Source organism: Oryctolagus cuniculus, chromosome 11, assembly GCF_964237555.1.
Source record: "Oryctolagus cuniculus chromosome 11, mOryCun1.1, whole genome shotgun sequence".
NCBI lineage: Eukaryota > Metazoa > Chordata > Mammalia > Lagomorpha > Leporidae > Oryctolagus > Oryctolagus cuniculus.
Genome location: NC_091442.1, coordinates 34,855,496 through 34,878,341, shown reverse-complemented (window position 1 = coordinate 34,878,341; position 22,846 = coordinate 34,855,496). Strand labels below are relative to the sequence as shown.

Genomic DNA, 22,846 nt, shown 5'->3' with positions numbered 1-22,846 from the left:
GCAAGATAAGCTGTAATGCTATTTATGTGAATATTATACAATACATTCTATTCCAGTTATTGTTCAAGATGTAAAAGAGTGGCAAGAAAGCAGCCATTGACCTGTGTTACCTCTGGAAAAGGGTTGGGAAGAAACCCTACAGGATTTCTGGTTGAAAGCAACTATGAAATGTTATACTTATTTCTGAAAGCAAGGGCAACCCAATATTAACAATTGTGAAGTCTAGATGATGGCCACATATGTGTTCTTTTCCTATATTTAAAATCATGCTAAATAACTTGTATTTCTAAAATGGAAAATGTCAAATAATTATTGTGACATAATAAGAAATATACATTTGGTCTCTGCCTTTGGTTCCTGACATAGACCTCCTAACTAAATTCCTTGCAATTTCCTGGTGACAGAAGCAGCTTTTAGTCTAAAAAGGTGGCTCTATGGGGACCAACAATGTGATTAGAGAGCTGACACTTTCAGCCTCACTCTTGACCTTTTAGGAAGGGGTGGAGGATGCTGGAGATTGAGTTAATCTCCAAGGGCCAGGGATTTAATCAATTATGCAGGTGTAATGGTGCCTCCACAGAAACCCTAAATGAAAGGGTTCGGAGAGCTTTCAGGTTGATGAATGCATCACATACTGGGAGGGTGACGTATCCCAACTCCACAGGGACAAAGGCTCCTGGACTTGGGACCCTTCTGGACCTCATCCCATGCTCTTCATCTGGCTGACTGTCCCCTTTATAATTGTGCGTCTTACCACTTGAGAGCTTGCAGTAGTTCTTGCCCTCCATCTATATATAAAGTAAGACAGTTGCCCTAGCTTATCACCAGGAGAGGTTGGAAATGGTATCTTGGAATGAAATTTAATTCCCCCAGTCCACTCCAGAGCAGCTGCATGATTGAGTGATAGAATGCATTGGGTAGCAAACTGGTAAATGTTATCTCATGCAATTTCACAGGATATCATTTCATTAGGGGATCAAATGGGGACTGATTGTTTTTCTCTCCCATTTTCTCACCTACACCCTTCCCCCAATTTATTCTTTTTTCATGTTTATTTCTTTACTAGAAATATTCTGACATTTAAGCTTCTTAGTATAGATGGATGATTGAACACAGTCATTTTCTTTCTCTCTTTCTGTAAACCCCATCACATAACAGCATAGCAATTTTAAAAAGAAGAAGAGGAAGACCTATTAATACAAATGGCAGAAAAAGCAGCTACATCGCAAGATGATGGACTCTGGGAAGTGAATGAAGGAAAGGAACCTGACTTGGCAAACAAAATAAAGTTAAACTATAAGGCTATGTATAGGCATTTGGCACAGCAGTTCGGATGCATCATAAGATGTCCTCATTTCATATCAGAGCCCTGCATTTGGGTCCTAGCTCTGCTTCTTCTTCTAGCTACTGCCAATGTGCACCCTAGGAGGTAGTGGTGATTGCTCAAATAGTAAGGTTCCTGCCACTCACACGGGAGACTTGGATTGAATCCTATCTATGTCTGTTTCAGGCTTTAGGGCTTGACTCAAAGGATGGAAGACATTTCTCTGTCTCAGCCTCTCTCTCTTTCTGTAAAATAAAATGAAATAAATATATATTTTTGAAAAACTATAATGCCAAAATGAGGATGAAAAGCAATCCAATTAACAGCTCCCTGACCTCCAGTAGGTTCAGAACCTGGCAGTGTTGGGCACTTCTGGAAGTGAGGATGCCAGTGGGGCTGAAGCAGGGGATTGACTGCAGGAGGTTTGAGCCTGAGGTTCTACTATTCATCTTGTAAAGCTGGGAAATTGCTCTTCTGCATTCCGGTAAGATTTCAGAAGGTCTCTTGTCTGGAGGGCTCTAGGCAATGTGAAAACAGAGGTTCAGCCCTGTGTCTGGCATTTTCAGAGCTCAAAGTGAGAGGACCCATGGAGCCATGGTGCTGGCTACCCTTCCCTGCCTTCACCTTCTTGATTCCTTCCCTCACTTTCAAGGCCTTACACAGCATCTGTATACTCTGGTCTCCAAGCCCAGCCCTATCAAACTTGAAATTGCCACTCTGTGTCAACCTCTTAATTTCCTGGGTGCATACACTGGCAAATCCACTGCGGGTAGGATCCCATATATCCTTGGAAACAGGTTGGAGGCCATTTGGACAGGGATTCTGAAGCATGGCCTAGAAATACAGGACAAGTCCCCTGGGCTGTGTAGAAGGACCAGGGCAGGGTCCTTAAACTATCACTGCACAGGCTAATGTGACCAATGTGATGGTTTGCCTGCGATTAGCCTTGTTTTAGCACTCAAGGTCTGGCATCCCCAGGAAACACCTCAGTCCTGGGGAAATGGTGATGTTTGGACATCCTCCTAGCTTAAGGCAGCACTGTATTTAGTTCTGAGACTCGCCCCGCTCCATCTGCACCCCAGCCCACTGCTCTCATTTAGTTCCCCGATAAATGGCAACAAGGTCTGCGTCCTACAGGTAAGAAAGAAAATTCTTCCTCCGGGGAATTCGACTAGCCAAAGAAGAAAGCTAAGAACTCTGACATTAAAGATTTTCCCACAGAACTCCCTAGGACAACTCTACAGCAAATCCAGGTCAACAAGGACTACCCAATAGACTACAGCATCCAATCAGCTTTTCAGAGTCCCAGGATTAAAGAAAGACAAGCAGACAGCCAAGATTCATTAGACATTGATTAAATGCATTAGCATGAAATATTAAGACCAAAAGTGTACTTTAAAAAAAAACTACTTAGAGGAATCATAGTTGTAAGCATTTAATTTATTTATCTGAAAGGCAGAGTGACAGAGAGGGAGAAACAGAGAGAGATATTCCATCTGCTAGTTCACTTCACAAATGGCATGGGTGGGCCAGGCTCAAGCCAGGAGCCCAGAAGTCCATCCACATCTCCCGCATGGTTGACAGGGACACAAGCACCTGGGCCATCCTCTGCTGTCTTTCCTGGCACATTAGCAGGATGCTGGATCATAAACAGATCAATGAGGACTGCCACCAGCACTCCAACAAGGAGGCTTAACCCACTGTGCCACAACACTGGCCCTTAGTCGAAACACATTATGCAAGGAAAAGAGATTTGAAAATACATTAACATCCTCAGAGTCTTAAAGGGCTATATTGTGTTTATGAACAAAAGAACAGGATATTATAAAAAGAAATAGTTAAATAATAAAAAGATATCTTAGAATGTGAAAGGCAGGAACAGACATTGGAAATAAAATACTGGAAATAAAGTATTGGAATATTATAATATTGGAAAGTATTGGTTAATAAAGTTGAGAATATTTCCACAAAAGGAATAACATAAAAAGATAGGAAGGAGAAAAAAAAAACCAAGAAACTGAAAAGTAGGTTATCAGTCTAGAAAATCTAAATTCTAAAATAAGTAAAAATATCAGAAGAGATATCAAATAATTAGATAGGAGAATATAATAATTCAAGAAATTTCCCAAAATGGAAAGACAAATTTCTAGATTGATACAGCATAGCAAGTGCCAACCACAATGAGTGAGAATATTCCAGTGTCAAAGGTTTAGAATTGTCAAAGGAGTGGTGTGGGGAGCAACTGGGAGCAACTCGGACTAGACTGAGTTACTGGAGTTAGGACTTATTCTATGCATCTGCTTTCCCACAATATGGCGCTGAGAAGGGAAACAGCTTCTACACAGCTGCCTCCAGTTCAACCAATAAACAGCAGGACCTGCTCCTGATTGCAGGAGAGCAGCGTACTCGGCGTGTGGGCAGCAGAGTTGGGATTGGTGGAAGGACTATAAAGGAGGAGAGAGACAACATGCACCAGGAACATCTATCTGAAGGAACACCTGTGCAGCCCCCGAGAGAGCCAGCCAGTGGTGTGCCACTCCCCCGCGGAAGTGGGGAAGGTGGCAGGGGGAACCGCCCTTCCACGGAGGTGGAAGGGACAGTAGCCAACCCGGGAAGAACCAGCAGCAAACCCGGGAAGGGCCGAGCAGACAAAAGAACAGCGCAGGGTCCTGTGTCGTTCCTCCACGAAGACGGGGAGCGACTGAGTGGGATAAAGAGAAGTTATTGCTAGCTCCAAAGGAAAAAAATCAGCATAATTTAAAAAATAAAAGTTGTGAATGGCCTTGGATTTCTCATGACCAGCACTGGAAGCTATCGGTGACTGGAAGATAAGACAATAGAGAATGATCCGCAGTTCCAAAGGCCATGCTAGATTTCTATACCTTAGCAATGTGTCTCTTAATGTGAGGATAGAATACTTTCAGGTGCACTAAACCTCCAAAATCTTTCCTCAGAAAGCTACCAGAGGTTGTGAACATCACAGTGAATAAATAAACCAAGAAAGAATAACACAGTGTTGAAGGAAGGGACACACTAACATAAAGAAGAAGAAATGGGGGCCGGCGCTGTGGCACAGTGGGTTGAAGCCCTGGCCTGAAGCACCGGCATCCCATATGGGTACCGGTTCTAGTCCCGGTTGCTCCTCTTCTGATCCAGCTCTCTGCTGTGGCCTGGGAAAGCAGTAGAAGATGGCCGAAGTCCTTGGGCCCCTGCACCCATATGGGAGACCCAGAGGACGCTTCTGGCTCCTGGCTTTGGATTGGCGCAGTTCCGGCCATCATGGCTAATTGTGGGGTGAGCCAGCGGATGGAAGACCTCTCTCTCTCTTTCTCTGCCTCTCCTCTCTCTGTGTAACTCTGACTTTCAAATTAATAAATAAATCTTAGAAAAAGGAGAAGGAGAAGAGAAGACAATCAGGAGGATGTGCCTTCTTCTGCACCAGGCAGCCCTCCTGAGGGCAGACTGCCAGAAAGCCCCGGAAACGAACTTACTGGTTAATGATGCATCTGAACACTTAAAGGGGAGGTATAAATGGGATAAGCAACTGGCAGAGAATTTGGAGGTTGAGTTGCTAAAAAAAAAAAAATACATGGGGAACTAAGGAAGCAATATGATTTTTTTTTTTTTTTTTGACAGGCAGAGTGGACATTGAGAGAGAGAAACAGAGAGAAAGGTCTTCCTTTTGCTCTGGGTTCACCCTCCAATGGCTGCCACGGCTGGCGCGCTGTGGCCGGCGCACTGTGCTGATCCGTAGCCAGGAGCCAGGTACTTCTGGTCTCCCATGGGGTGCAGGGCCCAAGCACTTGGGCCATCCTCCACTGCACTCCCAGGTCACTGCAGAGAGCTGGCCTGGAAGAGGGGCAGCCAGGACAGAATCCAGTGCCCTGACTGGGACTAGAACCCGGTGTGCTGGTGCCGCAAGGCGGAGGATTAGCCTAGTGAGCCGTGGTGCCGGCCAATATGATCAATTTTCAATATGGCAAAGCAAGAAATTTGCAAGAAATGAAAAGTCGCTATAGTGTATTTTTTTCACATTTAGAATTTTTATTTACTTTTCTAGTGGATAAATTACATACTTCCCTCACCCTTTCCTTTAAGTTAGTGGACAGTTTTTCATAATAAACCACTTAAGGAGAAGCTTTGGTCAAGAATGGAATGAAATCGCCAAAAAAGAAAAAGAAAAATTGCTGCTTTTAAAAAACCAATGCTTTGCCCAATTACAGTCAAACACACGGCACCTGCGCGGCGCGTGTGCTGCGTGTTTCCCGGGGGCGGCTATCCTCACCATCATGCAGATGGCAGAGCTGCAGGCAGGCACAGTTTGTCCTGCTGGGTGGCAGAGGCCCTGGAGAGAAGACGCTAAGGTCTTGAAATCCCAAATTGTCGCGGCCCCATCAATGCCAGTTGAGCACAGTTTTCGACACTCTTGCTTGTGCATTTCATAAATGGACACTTGAATGATGCTGTTCTGCGGCCCCAGGGCCGTGTTGCGGGCCTCGGTCATGGCCCTCTGGTCCATGTTGCGGGACTTGTTGCACTGGATGCTCTGTTCGGAGTGTCCAGCTTGGAGACAAAGGTCAGGCAGCAGCGGTCATCGTAGGTAAAGAGCAGCAGGCAGCCACAGCGCTATCCTCTGAGACAAACACCACGCTGACGAGTAGCACTCGGTTTTCAGAGTGGAGACGTGCACGCTTTTTGCGGGATCAGTAACGGATACGATGCTGGCATGGCTGACCCAGGCCAGGCGGCTTTGAATGGCAGAGCAGCTGACCCCGTGGACCCAGCCACCAGTGCCACTGCCACCAAACTCTAACTTCAGCTGGCCAAAAGGCATCTTGCTGCCTCAGGGTATATTGGTTACCTTTTCATCCACTTCTTTGATGTAGGCAGAAAACACTCTGCATTTGAAGTCGCAAGATCCTGCTGCCAGCAAAACTTTGGATGCCAATCCAGGCTGAGAACGGTGGAGTGTACTGGCTTTTTAATGTGTTTGATTGCCCATCAGTCATTTTTCAGTAACAACAGAAATGAGTCGCGCCCCACTTCCCACAGCAAATTTGTTCTCTAGGAGCGACCATTTCACAAAAGTCGCTGCGCGGTTAATCTGCAGGATCAGCAGGGTTGGCTTCCAGACGCGGTCCTCCTGGCTCCACCTGCCCTGCAGGTGACCGTGCGGTCGCTCTTGGGAGCCCAGTCAATGCCTGAGATGTGTCCAGATGTGTCCATTGTGCTCCTTGAGTGCAGAGCTTTCTCCCACGGGCTCCCGTTCTTGTAGATGTGCGCTTCGTGATTATGGGGACTAAGGGCAATCTGGGTACAGTCCCTGATCCAGGCATGACAGGGGATTATTCTTAGTGTTTTCAAAAGATAGAAAGCTGGGGCTGGAGAGGGCTCGGAGAGGCAAATTCGCAGACTCTGGTCAGAGGAGGCGAACAGGCTCCCAGCGACGTGGGCGGATAACCACTATAGTGAATTGCAGACACCTATGGAAAGCATTCAAGGAATATTAATTGAATATTTTCTAACCCAAATCGGTATATAATTATTTTAAGAGACTAGAGAGGTGGGGAAGGTACATCTTGAGTTGGTGGGGAAGGTGCGGCAGGAGTTATTGTTTTCCATGTTAGGAAGACAATAGCTAATGTTCAAGACTGAAAATCAAGAGGGAGGAATATAATCATGCAATGATAAATGACCTGAATGTTTAACCCAAAAGAATTACTAGGGAATTCTGGAATTATTTTACCCTATAATTTCAAAATGTTTGTTATAAAAAAGCCATTCTCTAAATCCCTGAAGCCATTGGCAACAGGAAACCATAATGGTATTGTTTTAGCTTTAGGTTATGTTTAGCTTATTAAATTGAAAGAAGTAATAATGTTATTTTAGCTTTTCATTAGAGAAAATTCAACATTATTTAATGAAGTATGGTTTATCTTTTATTCATGAGCTGAATAGAATGAAGATTTTACTTATTTAAAATTATAGGAAAATTAGATCTTCTAATTAATAGAATGTTCTCATTATTTAAGTATGGTATGTTGGTTTAAAAATGGCCTTAATTCTTCACCTTTCATATGTGCATCTTGATATGTTGTGATTTTATAGCAATTCTCTTTGACAAGTGGGGCCTATTTGCCCACTCTGGCATGCAGACTGGCCTTAGGATTTGCTTGGCAAGTGGAAGGTTGTAGAAATGAAAGCGTCCACACTTTCTCTTGGACTCCTATCCCTGCCTTGAAAACAAAAAGACTGTTTAGTGAATGGGAGACAACATGGATGAAAACTTGGTGGCCTTAGTCAAGAACCCATTCAAACATTCTACAGTCAAGGATGTGAGATAGGCCAGCCTAGGTCAGCAGAGCCATCTAACCAACAACTGGTGACGGTAGAGATGAGTAAAATGAGCTGACACCAAAATTGTCCTGGACCTGAGAAATCTCATGAGTTATAGAAAATACATATTTCTTTAAACTTCTAAATTTTGGAGTGGTTTGTTATACAATACTAACTAGTATACTGAATTTTCAGCTGGTACTGAAAATGAATGAGAATAGAAACAATAAAAAAATGAAATGAAAATAGCATTCTGAATAGGAAACTATCATGGTTCTTTTTAATTAGGGACAATCACCTTAACTTTTCTATGCAGCATTTGTTTTACTGAGGACTTTATATGAATGTATATAGGTACTAATGGGTGTAGCAGTGAGAAAGTGCTGAGTGGCCCTGCATCTATAGAGAATAAAGCCCCTTTGGAATTGGAGAGAGGTCAGCAGGACTAGCTCCTAAAAGGCAAAGAGTAAAAATAAGCCAGAATGGGGAGTGTCTGAGTCAGGATTCCAAGAAAGGCTCAAGATGTTTAAGATGGAATTTTTAAAGTTACTTTCTGTGGGGTGTGAAATATAACACTCACCCAAACAACTTATGTTACTATGAATTTTCAGTGAAGTTTTTAATAGTTGTATTTTTAGGTGACCACGCACTATATGAATAATTGAAAGATCTTGCAGATTTTGTATCTGAGTTGTTGGTGGGGTTGTAGGGTGATGGAAGAGGACAGCTTGAAAGCTGTTAGGAATCAGAGGCAATGGTGAACTTCAAAGTGAAATTTTCTGAGTTACATCAGGGGAGAAATTTAGCCTTGCTGAGGCTGTGTACTTGGTACTGGTCTGACACATTTTTATTGAGTGCTGAAGGGAAGAGAGCCCACATATCTCAGTTCCATAAGGCAGCGTATCAATTTACAGGGTCCATGGGAAAATACGGTAGCCATTACACACACATGTACTGTGGGACCCAACAGTCCTATGCCTAGGTAGTTACCAAAATTAAATAAAAACCTGTATTCATTCAAAAATCTTTACTTACATTTTTTTTAGTTATCATATTCACAGTCACCAAAACTAAATCACTCAAAGATCCTTCAACCTGGGAGTCAGTAAATAAACTGTGGTACATATATACAATGGAGTGCACAACTTACGGAAACTGGTGGAATTATATACCAGAAAAAGGAAGAATCACATCCTCATTTTTTAAAACTGGAAAAACACATTAGAATTAGGACCTTGGCTTAAGAGGTTTTACAGTCTACTTTTGAGGAGCAAACATTACTGTCATAAAATGTAAATGATATGAGTATTATTAAACTTAGCACCCCTTAATAGCTACATATGTTAAGTGATAAAGCAAGAAGGGATTTCTAGACCAGATAGTTTAAAGAACCTTCAAGGTATTTGCTGGGTTTAAGTTGGCTTGAAAGAATGGAGATCAGGTTAATGGGGAAAAGGAAAAAATGGGGATGAAAGGTAAGCAGAAATTCAGTGTGGTATTCTGATAATAAGGAAGCCAATTAGGCCACAATGGTTTATGTGTGATAGGGGTGGTTATTACTCTTGATAGACACCAGTTGTGCAGGAACTCAACAATCCTCTTCGTCTAGCCTCCTTTGTTTGGAGAAACCTTTAGAATGGCGTCCACACCACTGAGAACTCCATGCTAACTACTTCTTGCTCCACCTAAATGATTCAAGATCGCCTTCATTTGGACACCTCAATTTGCAAGGCTACATGGAAAACTTTCTTCAAAACCAGGATTGGAAGAGACAAAACCTGAGCCTTTGGGAATTATAACTTGCTTTACATTAAGATTTCCCTCACTTGAACACAATGATAAGATGGTAGGAAGGGAGTTAAGAAAGAAAACATAATTATAAAGTCCAGATGGATCAAGTTTTCTCTGTCTGAGAAGACTCTCATCTGCAAGAAGAAAAAAATATGAGTTTCAGGGAACATGTATTTTTAAAGAATTTGCTTATTTATCCTGAAGAATTCCAGAGGAAAGAATGAATTCCTATTTAAGAAGGATATGAAATTTTAATTTTAAACTTTCCCTCATTTGTTGTAATTATCTGTTTCTAAGTGGCATATTTTGGTATTCCCATCTCAATCAGAGATTAATTTATCGAGAAGGTGTTTTCCCCTAAGCTTATACATAAGGGCATGGAATAATCCTAGCACGTCTAAAACTCTAAATGGTTTGGACAGCTCCTCTAATAGGCTTCAAAGTAAAAAAGATTTGTTCAAAACAAAATTGGGATATTCTTTAAAAATATATTCAGTATTGGTCTGATTCTATGGGCTTTGATGAAGGCAGCAGAGTTGCTTTTAATGTAATAGGCCTCCTCATTTCCACCAATGTCTGAGTTTGATAAGGTAAAGGCCTGAAGTTATATGATTTCTACTCTCATTGAATACTTGGGGCCCAAAACAAACCACGCCAACTGCAGAGAAATCAAGCAGCTTATATAAAGCAAAAATAAGTATAGATTCCTAAGCTATTTTTTATTAACTAAATGTCTACCACATTTTCAGTTCATGCTTGCCTTTTTAGGTCAAGGAGTAGTCAACACAATTTCATTGCGATTCATACATTCAGCTCTTTTTGGTAAGGTTCTGAGCGGGGTTTTATTATATGGGAGTTAGTAGCATCATTCATTAGCATATAACATATCTATGCTCAGCTGGAAACAAGGTGCTATTTAGGATAAAACTGATTAGGCTTGTGGTATGATCTCACACCCCTACCTGACCCCACCTGTATGCCCACCTGTCAGTCAGACAACGTAACCACACCCTCTTTGGGAGTAAATAAAAGGCCTGGAACACTGTGGACCCTCCTTTTTTGACCATGACTTTGGGCACAGCCTTTTGGCTGCCGCTCTCTGCCTTCACTTTACTGCTGCGAAGCTACCTGTGGCTGCTCATAACCATATGCTTGCTCCACATGGCTCCCTCTTGGCCTGCTCTCTGCTTGGTATGGACCCGACTTAGCTTCTAGACTTCTCTTTCTCCCCTAAAGAAAGCCCTCACTCTCCTGCACATTTCTTTCACTGAAAGGAATAAAGTCCTTAAAACTTACCATATTGTCTGGTCTATTTAAGCCAGTATTCAGAATTCTTCTCTTATTGAAAATTATTAATAAACATTCTGATATCATAAATAAGCAGTCTAATATCACTATCATGGGAAAGACTGTGTGTAGTCTGGGCAGGCCCTAGGAATAGGATCAACGTTAAATAACTTAACTTGAAGTTTTGACGATTGTCAGACAGAAATAATCCCAGAAGATTTCATAGGCAGGTTTGTGATCTCAAGGACATTCAATGATGATAAACCTGGAAATCATTGTTGACAGCATTTCGAATGAGGATTTTAAGTGACCATAAAACAGGTGGAATGACTGTTGACAGCATTTGTCTTGATATATCATGCATTTTTAAGTTGTAAGAGCATGTAAGTTACTGTAAAATATTCAACATTATAAGAATACACAGGGGGCCAGTGCCGCGACTCACTAGGCTAATCCTCCGCCTGTGGTGCCAGCGCACCGGGTTCTAGTCCCGGTTGGGGCACCGGATTCTGTCCCAGTTGCCCCTCTTCCAGGCCAGCTCTCTGTTGTGGTCAGGGAGTGCAGTGGAGGATGGCCCAAGTACTTGGGCCCTGCACCCCATGGGAGACCAGGAGAAGTACCTGGCTCCTGCCATCGGATCAGCACGGTGTGCCGGCTGCAGCGTGCCGGCCGCGGCGGCCATTGGAGGGTGAACCAACAGCAAAAGGAAGACCTTTCTCTCTGTCTCTCTCTCTCACTGTCCTCCACTCTGCCTGTCAAAAAAAAAAAAAAAAAAAAAAAAAAAAAAAAGAATACACAGGGTGAAAAATCAGTCTTCCCCCCAATCCTGAAGTAATCTCATTATCCTAAAGTAATTGTTAACAAGGTAATGTGTATTCTCCCAGAATGTTTCTTCACACACACACACACACACACACACAATGAGCAATGCAGATATTATTGAGAATTTTTCAGAGAAAATGGAAATGAACATGTTATATATACCTTTTCTAATTTTTCAAAAATTGTATCTCTCAATCTATAGTCCTACAGTTTTCTTTTACATTTCCTAATTTTTCATGGGCCTTTTCTTTTTTTTTAAGATTTATTTATTTATTTGAAAGTCACAGTTACACAGAGAGAGGAGAGGTAGAGACAGAGGTCTTCCATCCCATGGTTCACTCCCCAGATGGCTGCAACAGTCGAAGCTGTGCCTATCCTAAGCCAGGAGCCAAGAGCTTCTTCTGGGTCTCCCACGCGGGTGCAGGGGCCCAAAGTCTTGGGCCATCTTCTACTGCTTTCCCAGGCCATAGCAAAGAGCTGGATTGGAAATGGAGCAGCCGGGTTTCGAACTGGCGCCCATATGCGATGTTGGCGCTTCAGGCTAGGGCGTTAACCCACTGCACCACAGCGCCAGGCCCCTTCATAGGCCTTTTCCATGTCTGCAATTAACACTATACTTCTCTAAAAATTGCATAAAGTATTGTATAATATGGTGTCCAATTTAAATATTATCCATTTATTTTTACTTGTTTGCCCTTTTGATGAATATTTAGAATGCTTATAATTTTATATATAAAACCATGACATGATGAATTCCATGTCAGGACCTCTTTGTGAAAGTCAGTAATTTCTGAAAGATTGATGACTAGACAATAATTGTTGGGCTGAAGAATTTTAAATATTGTTCATAGTAGAAGCTGCTTTCCAGGAAGCAAGCAAATAAGCTGTATAAACTTAAACTTTGAGCACAGGTCAATAGCTCCTCAATAATTTTTGCTTTCTACCAATATTGGAATTGTTCATAAATAGTAGTCAAACTGATTTCCTTTAAAGCTATCCAAAATTCTTCCCTGATTGCTAATGAGGATAAATAACCTTTTGTAGTAAATCATTTGTTTTTATTTCTTTTTCTGTGGATTATTTTAGATAATTATTTCATCATGCTTTCCTTATTGGCTCGTCAAAACTCTGCATGTTAAGGATGGTGCTGGCTGTTATGGATTGATTCACTTTTTCATTCCAACTCACTTTCAGCGTGAGAGGTGGGCAGGAGCCATGTGCACTTACAGAGAACTTTGTTCAGAGAAGAGTCCAGAGGCAGGACCCAGGGCAGCTAGTTCACAGATGAGAATTGCGGTAAAGGTGGTGGTTTGGAAATCGGTGGCTGTAATGTTGACTTCCTAACCTGTATGCAACTTCTTGAAGCAGCTTCTTCGTTTATTGGTGAAGACAGCTGTCCTGACCGCGACTAATGAAGCATGCACTTTTGCATCAGGAACAGCGTCTCCTAGATTTTTTCCAGGCCTGTGACAGGAGAGCCAGTTCTAGGTATCACCTGGGGGCCAAGTGGTCTTGAGGCTGGGTATAATTTCTGCTCTACTAGTCCTTAGCACAATTTTATTTGCACCTCCTTACCTGTATTGAATTCTTCTCAGTCTAAACCTGCTCATGCAGATTTTGCTGCCTGCAACTGAAACCCTTACATCACAGAAAAATTCTCTCTTTTTAACTCTTTTATATCTTACATGTATTTTATCTCCAATTGCCATTCACCTGATAGGACAATCTTCACTTGGCAGAAGTTTCTAAACAAAAATTGGTCAGTTTGGACAATCTCTACTTTATGCTTTTGGAGGTATGAGTCTTTCCTAGAAGGAAATTTCTTACAAGAATACGCTGCTATGTTGTCTTGTGTTTCTATGTCTTTATATCTAGAAATTATTCCACCTAGATTGCATTTCCTATGCTATGTTTAAGTGCTCAATTTTAATTTTTTATTTTATTTCACAAGATGGTAGATGATCAGCCTGTCAGTATTTATTCAATAGCATATCTTTCCCCATTGTATTAATCTGCTACTTCTAAGAAATAATTTCTCATTTATTATGAAATAGCTTCTGAATTCTATTCCATTGTTGTTTCTCATTCCTGCTCGAATTCCACACCATTTTACTTAGTATAACTTCAAAATATATTTTCTTAATTTTTATTTTTTATTAAAGATTCATTTTATTTATTCGAAAGAGTTACAGAGAGAGGTAGAGACAGAGAGAGAGGTCTTCCATCCGCTAGTTCACTCCCCAATTGGCCGCAATGGCCGGAGCTGCTCCAATCCCAAGCCAGGAGCCAGGTGCTTCTTTTGGGTCTCCTAAGTGGGTTCAGGGGCCCAAAGACTTGGGCCATTTTCCACTGCTTTCCCAGGCCATAGCAGTGAGCTGGATCAGAAGAGGAGCAGCCAGGATTAGAACCAGCACCCATATGGGATGCTGGCACTTCAGGCCAGGGCTTTAACCTGCTGTGCCACACTGCCGGCCCCTATTTTCTTAATTATAATAAATAACAACCATAAGTTTAAGTCAAGAAGCAGAAACTGAGTTTCTGAAATACCCTTTAAGTCATTTCCACATTTTAATCATATTTGCATTTTAACATCTTAACAGATGACAATGATATCTGACATATGGCAAATATTTTTAAGTGAACAAATCTGACAATTCATGTCTTTTACATAAATTGCAAAATAATTATAAAATTAGCAATTCTATTATTGTTGGTGTCTATTTTTGCGACACTTTATACCAAGTGATTATTTAAATCACATAAAGTTCATGTGATCTTTTATAAATTTTTTAATGAATCAATTATATTCAAAAGGCAGAGAAACAGAGTTTTCCCATCCATTAGTTCATTCCCCAAATGATCACACGGGAAGCAGGAACTCAGTCTGGGTCTCCCATGTGAGTGGCAGAGACCCAGTTATGGACATCATCACCTTCTGCTTCCATGGGTGCACATAAGAAAGAAGCTTGAGCCCGGAGTGGAGCCAGGACTCAAACCCAGGCACTCCAATATGGGATAAGGGATCTCAAGAGACAACTTAACTGCTGTGCTAGACACCTGCACCTCATGTGATCTTTGGTTAAACAATCCCACTTGCTAAAAATATGCTAAGGTTCCTGACACAGAATTAAAACATCAGTTTCTACAGTGAAACTTACTTATTATTTTAGCTACAGAACAAACCTCTTTCACAAATAAGATTTTATTTATAAAAAATTGATAAAAGAAGAGTTTTATGAGAAAAACAGAAAGTTACATTACCAAAGGCACCATATTAATAGGAAGATTAACTTTCCTCAAAAATATAGAAACTAGCAATCCGCAAACCGCTTTCCACTTGCAGTTCTCATGGTTCCAAGTCTGCTCCATTGGCATTAATGCTCATAAAGCTCTGGATTGTGTTACACTGTCCCGTTAGTCACCCGAGGTGTTTCTGGTCTGGCAAAAGTCAAGTTAGCACAGTGTCATGGGAGAGTATGACATATTAATTACAAAAATGACCACAGTTCCCCATTTGGTCTGATATCCATGTGTTTTGCAATGTGACACTACAGCTCCTTCCATTAAGTGGTAGAACCTAGCCTTCATCCTTTGTGTCAGTGCTGAATTTAGCTGCTTTATTCTTCAGAAGTGACAAAAAAAGTTTGTGTCCGTCTGAGAATAGACTGCAAGGGCCCTGCATACATCTTCTCCCTACTGGGACATTTTCTCTTAGTAAACAAACCGAGGATAGCCTGGTGGTTGATGAATCAGCTGTTCTCATTTTGTACCAGCCAAGAGCTAACTAATTGCAAGAAGCAGGCCCACCTAGTTAATGGGCTGTTGACCTCATATGCATGGGGTGAAAACCTCCCTGCTGAGTCTGGCATAAATTGATGACCCATTTAATCATGTACAAAACATCGATTGTTGTTTCAAGCCACTAAGGTTGGAGTAGTCTCTCCACAATAATAACTAACTGATAGAGTGAACTTCAAAGTAGAAGACAGAATCACAGTTGCAGGATCAGAACTTGCAAGATTCATATATTTAATGATCCAGGGCATTCAAAATATTCAAAATTGCCTATGTCATTATCTCTGGATGGAAAAAGTGTCATTTCAAAGTAGTTTGCTAATTAGTCATGTTCCAATATTATGAGTTAAAAATATTTGAAAAGGAATGTGTGAGACTGGAAAGCAGCTTTGATTGCTTTTTGTACTGAAGACATGTTAATAATCTGTTCTCTTGCTTTCTACTAATTATTGCTTAATTTCCTGTGCAGTGGAATAGATTGTTTTTCATAAGGGTAAAACCTGTTGGAAAGGTTTACCCAGATCTGTTATCCTAAATTATGGACATATTACTTGTCTTATAGGTAGAGATACATTATTATTCATCTCCATGAAAAACACTCTAATATGTAGAATTTTAACTTCTATTTTCATTATATATAACATTAATTTAATGGTGGCATAATTAGTAATTTGAATCATAATTACATCAGTATTTTTGAAAAATGATCAGATATTTTCTTTTGCTTTAGGACTGTGTGATGAGGTTGGTAATTTTGACCCTTGGCTAGGAGAGAAAAATGAAAATCAAGAATGTCAAGATCTAATTGAAAACAGTCAGTAGACACCCTAGAAATGTTCTTTTAGTTACTCCTAGATAAGTAGTTAAAGGCAGGATAAGAATGCTGTTAGTGGCTGCTCAGAAATGTAATTATCAGAGTCAGGTTCTGTATCTCCACCTCACAATAAAATAAACAGTTAAGTGGATTTTGGAGAACTCAGCCTCAGAAATGGAACACATTATACCTGTTTGCATTTCTTTCAATCTTGCTCCAAACCAGGCTTTCTCAACATTTGGCCCCAATATTTTTTGCCTATGGGATACTCAGCAGCATCCCTGATCTCTATGCACCCAATGCCAGTAGCCTTTCTTCTCCACAATTATAGCAATCAAAAATGTCCCCAAGCATTGCTAGATGTCACTTTGGGGACAAAAGTGCCCCTAGTTGAGAACTCTGTTCCAAATCCCAGTCTGCACTGTCTCTGGGGTTATGTTGGTTTCCTGGGAAACCGCTGCAGAAAATTATAGGGAGACGAACTGAGTGGGGTTCTCCAATCCGACTGCACCAGTGAAGCCCTCGTTTCACTGTTTATTTATTTAGCACATTAGATCGTACTATAAAATCTGTCTGAATCCATGGTAAAAGTGTTTAGAAGTTGCCCTCAAGTCTGAACATTAGTACTAGAAATCAGGTATTCACAACTAAAAAAAAGCACGTTTCTAGAAAGAATATATAAAAAGCACACAAAGCCCATTATGTGAGTACATATGGATTTCAAAATACGTTTGCATTAGTAAATAAATTCATCTTTTAATTCCATTTCCCATGAATGTTTAAAAGTATCTCATATTCTGATTATGCTGATTAGCTACCCTATGAGAAAACTCTTGGTGCCTGCACAGTCTTTTTTTTTTAATACCTTTTATTTAATGAATGCAAATTTCAAAGGTACAACTTTAGGAATACAGTGGTTCTTCCCCCCATACCTGCCCTCCTACCCCCACTCCCATCCTACCTCCTACTCCTTCTCCCATCCCATTCTTCATTAAGGTTCATTTTAGTTTAACTTTATATACAGAAGACCAACTCTATACTAAGTAAAGTTTTCAACAGTTTGCACCCACCCCCACACACACAACATATAAAGTACTGTTTGTGAACAAGTTTTGCAGTTAATTCTCATAGTATAACTCATTAATAACAGAATTCCTACATGGGGAGTAAGTGCACAGTGAATTCTGTTGTTGATTTAACAATTAACACTCTTATTTATGACATCACTGATCAACTGAGGCTCTTGCCATGAGCTGCCAAGGCTATGGTGTCGCTCCCCCTCTTCGTGGCGGAACGACACTAAACCCTGCCTAGGCTTCATATCCGAGTCACGGCACCATTATGTCGCTCCCCCTCTTCGCGGAGGAACAACACAGGACCCTGCGCTGTTCTTTTGTCTGCTCGACCCTCTCCGGGTTTGCTGCTGGTTCTTCCCGGGTTGGCTACCGACCCTTCCACCTCCGTGGAAGGGCGGTTCCCCCTGCCACTTTCCCCACTTCCGCGGGGGAGCGGCACACCACTGGCTGGCTCTCTCGGGGGCTGCACAGGTGTTCCTTCAGATAGATGTTCCTGGTGCATGTTGTCTCTCTCCTCCTTATAGTCCTCTTCCACCAATCCCAACTCTGCTACCCACATGCCGAGTATGCTGCTCTCCTCCAATCAGGAGCAGGTCCTGCTGTTTATTGGTTGAACTGGAGGCAGCTGTGTAGAAGCTGTTTCCTCCTCTCCCAGCGCCATATTGTGGGAGAGCAGATGCATAAAATAAGTCTTAATTCGAGTAACAGTCTAGTCCCAGTTGCTCCCCACAGATCCCCCTTTCTTTTTATTTTTGGCGATAATACGCACCTGTCTTCAGTGCCCCACGGCACACACTCTGCTCTGCTTGCTGGAGTTGCCCACAGGTGCTTACAAGCCCTACCAATCAGGCAAACCGAATCCGGGTCCTCTCTTCGCCATGTTGTGAGGAGGTTTTTAGGCGCTGATGCATGCCTGTGTTCAGTGCCCTGCAGCGCATGCTCTGCTCTGCTAGAACTGCCTGCAGGTGCTTACAAGCCCTACCAATTAGGCAAACCGAATCCAAGCCTTCTCATTGCCGTATTGTGGGGAGACTTATTGGTATTGATAACGTGCCTGTCTTCGGTGACCTGCAGCGGGTAAGCTGCTAGCCGCCAGCAGGTGCTTATCGTTTTACTAATCAGGCAGACCGAATCCAAGCTCTCTCATTGCCGTGTTGTGGGGAGGCCTTATTTTTCTCTATTTCTCTACCTCCAGGCATTCCTATTTCTCCTATTTTACTTCTATCTGCCAGCATTCCTATTTCTCTCATTTTACTTCTAAACTTCTGTTTCTCTTATCCCCGCGGCTTCCTGGAGCCCGCCCCGAGGCTGCTTCTCGGCGCCTCGCCCCGTGGCGGCTTCCCGGCTCTGCGCGGCTTCCCGGCTTCGCGCGCTCCGCGGTCTCCGCGCCCTTTGCGCCCGCACCATGGCCTTCGCTCCAGCCCCGCGTTTCCTACTCGCGCCCTGTGCGCTCTCCCCATTTGTGCCCCGCGCGCTCTCTCTGCGCGCGGCGGCTTCCGCGAATCACACAGCCTAGCTCACGTTTCTGCCACTGGTATTCAGTCTAAGTTCCCCGGGCTAACCTGGCGAATTCAACCTAGCTTACGTCTGCGCCTTTCGGTTTGGCTTCCCGTCTTTTGCTCCCCGGGCTAATCTGACGAATTCCAACCTAGCTTACGCGTCTAGCTTTTCGCCTTTTGCTCCCCGGGCTGACTTGACGAATCCCAACATAGCTTACGTCTCCGCCTCAGCCTGCCCCCACGGCTTCATCCTCCCTAACATATTTTTCTCTACCCAGTATGTTTCCTAACTTTTCTTCCAACAATATCCCCCTCTCATTTCTCCTGGCTTCTCCCCACAGTCCATATCCGAGTCTAAGTTTCTTCTAGCTTTCACTTTCGCTTTCGACCTTAGAGATTTCTCCCAGCTTCCCCCTGTAGTCCGTATCCAAGTCTATGCCTAGGCTTTCGATAGCTTCTTCTGGCACCTTTTCCGTCTGGCTTTTCCCTAGGCTCTTTGCTAGTCTCTCTCTCCAGTATTTTCCCACTTCTTCCCATTTCTTCCCTCCTAGGTTTCCTATCCGAGTCACGGCACCATTATGTCGCTCCCCCTCTTCATGGCGGAACGACACTAAACCCTGCCTAGGCTTCATATCCGAGTCACGGCACCATTATGTCACTCCCCGTCTTCGTGGAGGAACGACACAGGACCCTGCGCTGTTCTTTTGTCTGCTCGGCCCTCCCCGGGTTTGCTGCTGGTTCTTCCCGGATTGGCTACCGACCCTTCCACCTCCGTGGAAGGGCGGTCCCCCTGCCACTTTCCCCACTTCCGCGGGGGAGCGGCACACCGCCGACCAGCTCTCTCGGGGGCTGCACAGGTGTTCCTTCAGATAGATGTTCCTGGTGCATGTTGTCTCTCTCCTCCTTATAGTCCTCTTCCACCAATCCCAACTCTGCTACCCACACGCCGAGTATGCTGCTCTCCTCCAATCAGGAGCAGGTCCTGCTGTTTATTGGTTGAACTGGAGGCAGCTGTGTAGAAGCTGTTTCCTCCTCTCCCAGCGCCATATTGTGGGAGAGCAGATGCATAAAATAAGTCTTAATTCGAGTAACAGTCTAGTCCCAGTTGCTCCCCACACTATGGAAGCCTTTTGTGACCACAAACTTGGTCAGTATTTGGACGAGGCCATAGGCAAAGTGGAAGTTCTCTTCTCCCTTCAGAGAAAAGTACATCCTTCTTTGATGGCCCCATCTTTCCACTGGGGTCTCACTCATAGAGCTCCTTCATATAGAATATTTTTTGCCACAGTGTCTTGGCTTTCCATCATGCACAGTCTTAACACAAGTTTATGGCTGCCATGTCCTTTGTAGTCAATTTCATTAGGAAGAAATGTTTTCATTCTCTTATGAATTTGAGTTGCAATTCCCATTCTGAAAAGAGGAGCCATGGGTCACAAAATAGATTGATCAAGAGAGTATGGGGTAGGGGGTTAGCAGAGCCCACTAACACTGCCACCTATTACTCATAAGTGAAGAAATATAACATAGTCTCCTAACCCTTGTGCCAGATGCCTGCCCCTTGTGTGATCACCCCATCTGGTAAAAATACCCTAAGGTCCAGACTCAGCAGAATTAAAATCCGAAATGCTGGTTTCAACAGTGAAATACGATATTAGTTTAGCCACAAAGCAAAACTCTGTCCCAGATGAAATTTTATATATAAAATCGGCAAAAGAAGAACTTTACAAAGTAACACAGAAAGCTATTGGCCCAGAGATTGAGCCAGGCACTTAATCCTAAACACCATGTTGCAAAGTTATCTCCAAAAAATTATGAAAACTTGGGATCTATATAAATATTTGCATGCCCATATAGAATGTCTGTAATCATTATAAAGTGTCACATATGCAATGGCCAGGCCACTCTGCTATAGTTGCACACTAATACTCTAGATTTCTACAAAATCTCACAATTTGAGGGTAAATGTTCCTATTTGTGTAATGGAGGACACATTTATTTAGTGCCGTGTGCATTCGGATAATTTAGTAATTTTCTGGTTTATGGAATCACAGTTTTTTCTTTATAATAAAATAGCAAAGCTCAGCCAGCGACATGGCTCACTATGCTAATCTTCCGCCTGCAGCGCCGGCACTCCGGGTTCTAGTCCCAGGTGAGGGGACCGGATTCTGTCCCGGTTGCCCCTCTTCCAGTCCAGCTCTCTGCAGTGACCCGGGAGGGCAGAGGAGGATGGCCCAAGTGCTTGGGTCCTGCACCCGCATGGGAGACCAGGAGGAAGCACCTGGCCCCTGGCTTCGGATCAGCGCAGTGCGCCGGCCGCAGAGCACTGGCCGTAGCGGCCATTTGAGGGGTGAACCAACGAAAAATGAAGACCTTCCTCTCTGTCTCTCTCTCTGTCTAACTCTGCCTGTCCAAAAAAAAAAAAATAGCAAAGCTCAAATTACTTTTGAGTGTATCACATTTTTATTGCGACATAGTTTACAAAACATGAGATGCAGTTCTTAAGTGTTCAATCTGTTAAGTTTTTTTAAAAGATTTATGTATTTTATTTGAGAGTCAGAGTTACACAGAGAGAAAAGGAAAGGAAGAGAGAGAGATAAAGGTCTTCCACCCACTGGTACACCCTCCAATTGGCCACAATGACCAGAGCTGTGCCAATCTGAAGCCAGGAGCCAGGAGCTTCTTCCAGGTCTCCCACATGGGTGCAGGGGCCCAAGGACTTGGGCCATCTTCCACTGCTTTCCCAAGCCATAGCAGAGATCTGGATCAGAAGTGGAGCAGCCTGGACTTGAACTGGCACCATTTAGGATGCCGGCACTGCAGGCAGCAACTTTACCCATTACACCACAGTGCTGGCCCCTAATTTGATGAATTTTGACAACTGAATATGGCTATATAACCACGACTCAACACAAGATACACAACATCACCCCAGAGAGTTCATATCTGCTTCCAGTGGATTTCTCTCCCTGGAAGTCACCACTTTCTGTATTCGATCACCACAGGTTAGTTTTGAGTGTTCTAGACTCTGTATAAGTGGAATTGTCCAGGACACAATCTTTTGGGACTATTTCTTTTACTTCTTGCTTTGTCTATAAAATGCATCGATATGGTTGTGAGTATCAGTAGTTGTTTCCTTGACTGAATGGTTCTGTGCATGCTTAAAAAGTTCTCTTCATACAGTGATTTGCTCATAGACAGAACACACTTTAAGAATGTGAAATCTCTACCGAAACATGATTTTTTCTGTGTGATTTTTCATTGAGCTAGAGTTTTCAGGTGATAAACACCCATATGAAATGAGCCTATCAATGGCATGGGGGACGGTCCTTCCTTTTTCATTTTCTTTGGTTTCTCAAAAGGCTTTTTAAAATTATTTCAAAAACACAGACACAAAACTTGTAAATGTTTTAGCTATTTAGTATCACCTCACTATCAGCATCATTGGGTTTTCTTTGTTATTATTATTTATTTATTTATTTTAAAGTCAGAGTTACAGAGAGAGGGAGAGATAGAGGGAGACATCTATCCACTGGTTCACTCTCCAGGTGACCGTAATGCTGGGGCTAAGCCAGGCTGAAGCCCAGAGCTAGGAGCTTCTTCCAGGTCTCCCATATGGGTAGCAAGGGCTCAAGCCCTTGGGCCATCTTCTGCTGCTTTTCCCAAGTCATTAGCAGGGAGCTGGATTGGAAGTGGAGCAGCTGAAACTTGAACTAGTGCCCAGATGGGATGCCAGCATTGCAGATGTCAGCTTTACCCACTATTCCACAATGCTGGTCCCATTGTTTTGTTTTGTTTTGTTTTTAAGCAATTAGTCTGTTTTTAAAAAAATCAACAAGAACTGAAAGAGCTAAACTGACAGCAGTTCATCTTCAAAATATTTCCTTTTTACATGGCAAAAATAATGTGCTTTACCAATAGATGACATGAGAAAACCTCCACCAGCTGGAACTTTGTGGGTAAAAATTGTTTTGGTACATCACTTAGAACTCCTATAAAATTCTTAGGTATATAATGAGATGAAACTTAATAGATTTGTAGCTTTACTCTTTTTTTAAATGATTTATTTATTTACTTGAAAATCAGAGTTTACACAGAGAGAGAA

General features: G+C 42.6%; 1 pseudogene; it reads right to left on the bottom strand.

Moving 5' to 3' along the window:
• The window catches only part of LOC127491107 (actin-related protein 2/3 complex subunit 1A-like), a 99,428-nt pseudogene that overhangs the window by 3,785 nt on the left and 72,797 nt on the right, over nucleotides 1–22,846 (bottom strand).